General features: G+C 34.7%; 1 long non-coding RNA gene across 1 annotated transcript; it reads left to right on the forward strand.

Annotated features, from left to right (window-relative positions):
* The first annotated feature begins 4,499 nt into the window (after positions 1–4,499).
* LOC107809297 (uncharacterized) lies at positions 4,500–6,584 on the forward strand. Its single transcript, XR_001653374.2, has 2 exons — positions 4,500–4,846; positions 5,201–6,584. It is a non-coding gene; the product is annotated as an uncharacterized LOC107809297 (long non-coding RNA).
* The last annotated feature ends 1,788 nt before the right edge of the window (positions 6,585–8,372 follow it).

Below are 8,372 nucleotides of genomic sequence, written 5' to 3' on the forward strand. Positions count from 1 at the left end.
GGCAAAAGATTCTCTCTTATCATCTAATTCACATGCACTTTCCTAGCAATTTCCTACAAATAATACATACCCTAGACAATCACACTCCCAATCCTTATCTCTTTCACCAATTAATCCCTATACTTACACCTATATATCTACACCCTCATCACACAATTAAAAAAACGATAGCAACAATAGGAAGGAAACTCAACTTTATCGTTCTTGTCTTAAAGCTGTAGCTCACCCATTTTTCCTCCATTTCCACATCCCAAAATTCGCTAGTTATCCTCCATTGTCCAACACCATAACCACCTATTAAACAACTAAAAATTTGACATGTATACGCCTCAAAAAAATGCCACCCTAAACCAATCCAAATTCCAACTTGAAATCACCCCAATACAGTCCAACAACGACCTCCAAGGGCAGCTCTGTTTCTCAATGAAATCAGCCAAAAACCAGCCTTCAAACAGATCCTAAAACAGTCCCCAAGCACAAGCTAAAAGATGCTGAAATCAACTGGAAAACACAGCAAATAGAGCTTCAAAACACCACCCAAAATCCAGTGTTAGATAGCAGCAAAATCAGCTGCGAATCTGCTAAAAAATCTAGCCAAAAGAAGCAGCGAAACAAGCTGTGAAATAGCTCGAAAACCAGCCAAAACTTGACTGAAAATCCACACCAAATAGTCCCCTTTTGCACAGAAAAATTGCAGCTCCAAGGTTGAGTCGTCGAGTTCGCCGTCACTGGTTTTCGATCGTGGTCGCTGGTGTTTGGTCCGTCTTTTGAGTTGTAAAGCTTTAAAATTTGGATTCGGCAATAAAGGTCCGTTTCTTTTACACATGTATCGTGTCTTCCTAGTTTGATTCATGGACTTTGTTTGAATGATTATTTCATCAAGTTTATATATCTATGCGAGTGTTGAATCCGTAATTCGAACTGAGTCTATTTATAAGTTCAATTTTGTTTTGTTAGTATTTGAGGAAGTTAGGGAATTCGCTATTATTGTTATTATTATCATATATTAGCATGTTGTTTGGTTGTTGTCTTGATTAGTTAAGCCATTATTTTCATGCTATTTGGTTAGCTGCTTTTGAGTTAGATGAATAATGATGAAATTGGAGCTTTTGAGTTAGATAAGATTGTACAATAAATTGATTTGAATCTTGAACTTTGCTAGGTTATGAATTGTTTGTTACTATGTGATCTTGCCATTTATTGAGTTAAGCAGAAGGCCTTTTTTGTTGATTTATTTTCTTTTTGAATTTATTTTGGTAAAAATTGTTATTTGTTTGATATATGGGAAAACAAAGAAGATACTATTAAACTTACTCATGAAGTAAAAATGGTACTGTTAGTAAGTTCGTTAATGGAAATGACCTTGATGTTTTAATTGAGAGGATTAATAACTAGTTTGGCTAATTTTTCAGCATCATGTTATTGGCTTTGCATATATATCAAGTCAAAATGGGTAAATTATATTTTGTTTCACAATGGTATTATTCCTTAAACTCTTGACATCGCAATAGTCTCAAAGTTTATGAAGAATTATGAATACGATTAATATACTTTAGACGCGTTTAAATTTATCATCGTGATTGTGTACACGTTCGTGTGACATAATTATGATTTTCAAAAATAAATCGAGGTATGCGTTCGCGCAACTTCGGCCAAACTTTCTTAATATTAACAAAGCGTGATTAATTGTGTACACGTACGCGTGACATGATTCTTGACGCGCCGAACAAAATTAGTACACGTACGCGTGACTCATTTCAAAATAATTCCTCAATTACGAATGTTCGAGTAATTTAAAAGAGGTAAAAGGTAAAATGTACGTAGGTTCTAAAATACATAATTAAGCAATTAAATTAAGCCAGGTATGATTAAAGTGACCGTTCTAAAACCACAGAACTCGGGAATGCCTAACACCTTCTCCCGGGTTAACAGAATTTCTTACCCGGATTTCTGTGTTCGCAGACCTTAAATAAGAGTCAACTTTCCTCGATTGGGGATTTTAAACCGGTGACTTGGGACATCATAAATTATCCCAAGTAGCGACTCTGAATCTGAATAAATAACCCCGTTTCGATTATTGTGACTTCAATTGGAAAAACTCCCTTATACTCCCTTCTCGGGATAGAAAAAGGAGGTGTGATAGCTCTGGCGACTCTGTTGAGGATCGAACCTCTCTGGTTTCGAATTCGAGCTTGTTAATATAATCTATGCTTGGCTTTATTGTTTGTTGATATTATTGTATTTGTGGACTTAATGTGCTAATTGCCGCTTATTTACCGCTTTATTATTATTTGGACTGTATTAAACTGTCTTCTTACGCCTCCCTTCCGAGTCTTCTAAAAAATGGTGCACACGTTCGCGTGGCCCACTTTTCTGTTAGAAGTTATACCAAATTGAACGAGGCTGGGCCAGCAAGTGAGATACGTAGGCAAATCTCATCGGGTTTGGCCCACCATTTTCAAAAAAAAAACCAAAAATATTTTTCTTTACCTCCTTTTTAGAAAAGTTTTTCTTTGAGACCCCAATTTTCAAAAAATCCAAAAATATTTTTCTTTACTTCCCTTTTCTTTAGAAAAGTCTTTCTTTGAGACCCCAAGTTTAAAAAAAAAAAATCAAAAAATATTTTTTTTAATTTCTTCTAAAAGTTTAAAAATATTTTCATTCACCTTTCGAAAAATTGAAAAGAAAATTCAAGATTCAAAAATAATTTCTTTTTTCTTTAGAAGTCTTTCTTTCATAAATTCAAAATAAAAGCCCAAAAATCGAAAATATTTCTTTTCTTCTTTAGTAGTTTTTCTTTTGAAATTCAAAATAAAAATAAAAACAAAAAAATCTAAATCAAAAAATATTTTCTTTCTTCTTTATATGTTTTTCTTTTGAAAAAGTCCAAAATTCAAAAAAACGAGTTAGTTTATTTACTTTATTAATAATCTTCCCGAACTACGCAAGATCTGATTCATGTTCCCACATGATACGCAGGCAACTCACATTAGGTTCGATCAACCATTAAAAAGAAAAAAAATTAAAAAATGAAAAAAAAAATGAAAAATGAAGAAAAAATGATGATAATAATAAGGAATGACTGAGTCCATTCTAATGTGTCTTTTGTTTTGAATTGTGAAGAAAGTTTGAGGTGGTCAGTTTGTGGTAAGCGGACAACACAAGATCCAAAGAAAAATGATAACTGACATCGAAGCTGCTACAAGTGCTCAAGAGACTCAGGGTCAGAGGGTTTGACAAGAGTCTACTGTGTTTGAGGAAAATAGAATACTAAAATAGCAAATGACCAAAATGTGTCAAGCATGGGCCAATGGCCAAGGACAGCCTTGTCATGAGCCACAATTTGCTACCCAGCAAGAGCATTACCACTTTCCTGAGTACCACTCGTACTTGTTTGATCTCCCTGCAAACATTGAGAAGTCTGCCCGAAAGATGGCACAGGAAGAAATGACTCAGAGAGTGAAAAGCTTAGAACAACAGTTGAAAAACATGCAAGGTTTGGCAGGTCAGAAGAGTATTGCCTTCAAGGATCTATGTATGTTCCCCGATGTTCGTTTGCCACCTAGTTTCAAGATTCCTAAATTTGAAAAGTATGATGGACACGGAGACCCCATAGTCCACCTGAAAAGGTATTGCAATCAACTAAGAGGTGCGAGAGGAAATGAAGAATTACTGATGACTTATTTTGAGGAAAGTCTTACGGGGGTAGCCTCTGAATGGTTTATTGATCAAGACACATCTTGCTGGTATGTTTGGGATGACATGACCCGGGCTTTTGTCAAACAGTTCCAATATAACATCGACATCGCTCCAGACCGCAATTCCCTTTCAAACCTAAAAAAGAAACTAACTGAAAGTTTCAGGAAAAATACCATTAAATGGAGAGAGCAAGTGTGAGCATGTGATTTTTGACCTACACGAACTACTCCTATAAAATCCAAGAAAATAGATTTTTCTTAATTATTTGCCATTTTTAGGAATATTTTGTAGATTTTTATTAATTGTTTGCATTTCTATGCATGTTTAATTTTATTAAAAAATCATGAAAAAATGCCAAAAATATCATGCATTGCATTTAGGTTTGTTTTTATATTTTTAGGATTAATTAATTCATTATTTGCTTTATTAAAATAAAAATCACAAAAATGGCCATTTTGACATTTTCTTTCCCTTATTTTGAGATTATTGATTTTTTCACTTTTAATTTAGGATTAATTGATTTTTATAATTTTTGTAATTAGGCAAATAGTTTAATTCCACTTTTTAGATCAATTTAGGATTTTTCTTTAGTTAAAAAAGAGATTTAAAAATAAAAATAAAAGAAAGAGAGAAAAAACGAATTTGAAGGGGTCTAACATTTGGGCTGAACTTTAATTTGTCTTAATCCCCCCAGCCCAAATATCCCTCTTACCGCCCCAGCCCCCCAAAAAAAACCCTGACCCAAAACCTCCCTATTTGACCTGCCCATTTCACTTAATATATAACATCCTAATATTTTCCCCCAATTTAAACCCTAAACCTAGGAAATATAGAAACGGCGCCCCCTTGTTCTGTTCATCTTCTTCGTCGATTCAAACCTCAACTCGCTTGAAACTCACGCGAGTTCACTCAAATGGGTCCCTTCTCTCCACGTCACTTTATTCCAACAGATTTCAATCAGAGAAAAGAATATGCCCTCCGAATTTGCACGATTTCTGTACTATTGAGCGTTTTGCTGGATGAATGGGAGCCATGGATGATGAAAATCAATCCATTCCTTCCATTTGTCCCTAAAATCGCTCACAAACGAGGGGATTTTTCGGATTTTTGGGTAGAAGCTTCGAGATTTTTGAGGGTTAAATATAAGGTGAGTTTTCTTGTTTAAGGGGTAAGAAAAAATCAAAGGAAAATTTTTCAGAAGAATTAGTGGAGTAAAAATTTTCTAGGGTTCTTGAGTTCCTTTTGTGAGATTCTTTAATTTTTTAGTCGTTTTCTTCTGATTTCTTTTGTTCAGATTCGAGATTTTTGTTTTCTTATGATTTCTTTTGTTCGAGTTGGTTAATACAAAAAAAAAAACAAAAAAAAAATCGCTACAGATTCTGAGAGAACAAATTTTTGAAGAAAGATTCGGATAAGAAAAAGAGAAATTTCAGTTTATAATTCTAAGGATATAAAGTTGATTGAGCTTTAGAGGTGCTGATTTTGTTGGTTTTGCTGTCAGAAGCGGCTGCTTTCTTCTTGGTTTGCTTGACCTTTATTTGGTCTTATTCCTTCTCTTGTTCTGTTTTCAAGGTAAACATCTACCTCCTCCTATTGTTTGTTTTATTGATGTATTAAAGGTTGTGATGAAATGACATTGTTTGTTTATCCGACAGGATATGCTTAAACTTGCTTGAATGGTCATTTGAACTTAACAATGAAGATTAAAAAATGTTCTTGGCTTGTTGTGTCGTTTCGTGCTTCTAAAACTCACGGTTACACACACAAACTCATTACATTTAATCATTCATATGGTTTGCTAATGTTATTGTGTAGATTTACTAAAAGTTGAAACGAAGCCTTATAAGTTCAAATTAGATTTTAAAACTGATGAATCTAGGTGAGGGGTTTAAATTGTTTTACTTCCCTTATCAAGATATAGCAGAATGTGTATTTGTATGTGTGTGTGTTTATTGATGTGCGTGGTTTTAGATTGGTTAATCACTTCTTCTCCTTTTCTTTTTGTTCCTTTATCAACTATCTCTCCCATTAGAGCTTCTTCATATATAATATCTTCAAAAGTTCTCATGTAATTGTTCTGTTGCATTTTTTATTTCTGTCCCACCTCATGATGCAGTTCAATCTGGTCTTATATGATAGTTCTTCGTTTATGGAAGTTCCTTTCCTTATTTGTTTACTAGTAAAGTTAGAATTTTGATTACACTATTGTCTATTCCCACCTGCAAGGGGACTTTTCTCTTCTCTGTTATTCACTGCCCAAATTCTTCCTGTTTCATAGACGGGATCTGGAATAGTGAGGAGAGTTGGAGTCTTTAGGTTGGAAGGTGATATAGGTGGAGGAGTAGTTATGAAACGATACAGATCTTTGCCAAAAGCCACTTCCTCTAGATGTCACTTTATATGAAGATATATATATATGTTTGTGAGAAGAGCTAGTTGCTTACTTGCCTACTTTGTGATTATTTGGAGGAAATGCAAAGATTTTATATAGAGAGCTAAGGCTTTATCTGTGGTGTCTCATGAAATTTCTGTGCAACTGATCGGAGATTCATGCTTATTTCTTGTATGTTGTGTGTGTACGTGTATTGTTTGTGTGTATTTATGATGTTTATTTATTCACTGTCAATCATGTAAAATTTAAAGACTAATGTTTAGTCCTTAATTAGCAGAATGAATGTGTGAAGGTTAGTCACATATGAATGTAAAGACTGATCTCTTTTATTTATTATTCTTTGCCGTTATATGTATATGTGTGTCAGTGTGTTAGAGATTCCAATGTAGTGAGGACATTCGAATTTCTTCCTATTTTGTCAATTATACAGCAATTAACTCACTATGCTTGTAGCACAGAATTTTTTAGTATAGATAAATCTGCCCGGTTTGCTTATAATCTTGGAAGTGAAGCCTAAGTGATAAATTGATTCCATAGCTCTCGACTTTACGACAAATCTCAAGGATAGTTAGAAAATAATTCGAACATCCGTAATTTGCTTTAAGGGCAACCTTTTAAAATAATTTGAGGTGTGCCGTGCCCAAACAAAACCTATAATACATGGACCTCACAAAATTAGATCAAGAGCTAATTCCTTTAGAAAATATTTTGGAGTGTGCCATATACAAATAAAATCCTATAATCTATGGCCCTCACATAAATACAAATTTAGTATAGAAATTGCCTTGAATTTTCGTAGTTTGCTTTAGGCGCGTTAATTAAATAATTGTTATAGCTACGGGTGCGGTTCTTGTGACGTAGTCGTGACGCTTTATTACTAAAATCCGGGGGTACATTTATGAGACCCAGCCACAATTTAATCTTTAATAATTTAAGCGTGTTGTAGATTGTGGGTATGGTTCCCGTGACATGATTCGCAATGTGTATCAAACAAACAAGTGTAAGACAAACGTAACTTGTTCCATAATAATTCCATAAATTAATTAAAAGCGGTTTATAAAAGCTAAAATGTACAATAGATTTAAAACATGTAGTAAATAAGATAATAGACCAATTATTAATAGTTTAAGTGACCGTGCTAGAACCACGAAATCCGGGAATACCTATCACCTTCTCCTGGGTTAACAGAATTCCTTACTTAGAATTTTTGGTTCGCAGACTTTTAAATAAAGTTGAAAATTTCCTCGATTTGGGATTTTAAATAAACCGGTGACTTGGGACACCATAATAAATATTCCAAGTGGCGACTCTAAAAATAAATAAAATAATCTCATTTCGGATAATGTCACTTAAATTGGAAAAACTCCTTTATATCCCCTCTCGGGTGGAAAAAGGAGGTGTGACAGTTCTGTCGACTCTGCTGGGGACATGAACCCAGAACTTCTGGTTCAGGGTTCAGAATTCGAGCTTAGAATAACTATTATAGTTGACTTTTATTTATTATCTGATTTTACGTGTTTGAGCCTAATATGCTAAATGTCGCTTTTTACCGCTTTGATATTGAGTGAACGGTATATAAACTGTTACGAAACCCTTTTTCTCTCTGAGTCTTCTAAATCATCTGGGAAGTGTGCACTTCGTATGATTTCTTTTTTGTTAGAGTCACCCAATTTCAGAACGAGGTTCGGACAAGTTGCAAAGCCGGTGAAGCTTCTGTATTCCCGGTACGCTGCCCCCCCCCCCCCCCCGGCTCGAGCTGTCCGCTCGGGTAAGCCAGGTCTAGAACAATACACCCAGGTTTTAAACCTAGAATAACATAGCCTCATGCGGTATCCTTAGTAAGAACGCTTGTTTGCATCACGTGCATTTGACTTTGGGGACTCAATACAGGGATTGAGTCCGTCTAGGACAGGTGTACCTAAGTTAAAAGACCATGCTGATGCATCTTACATGATACTTGCGTATCTGTCTGTTTCGGCTTGCATATTGATCGACTTCTAGAATAGGGAAAGAAAATCAAAGAAAAAAATCAAAAATCAAAAACAAGAGTGAGAGGTAGGCATTTGAAAATTCCGAAACTCTGCCGAAATTCTGAAAAAAGGAAAAAAGAAAAAAAAGGTCATTTCAAAATGAGCCAAAATTTCAAGTGCCATGTTTCCCTTGTTCCGTCAAAACTGACCAAACTATGCGGGTCTGATTCTCACCGGATGTGAGATACATAGGCAAACCTCATCGGTTCCGACCCTAATTTTTAAAAATCCAAAAATATTTTCCTTTAGTT

Source organism: Nicotiana tabacum, chromosome 3, assembly GCF_000715075.1.
Source record: "Nicotiana tabacum cultivar K326 chromosome 3, ASM71507v2, whole genome shotgun sequence".
In the NCBI taxonomy this organism is placed as follows: domain Eukaryota; kingdom Viridiplantae; phylum Streptophyta; class Magnoliopsida; order Solanales; family Solanaceae; genus Nicotiana; species Nicotiana tabacum.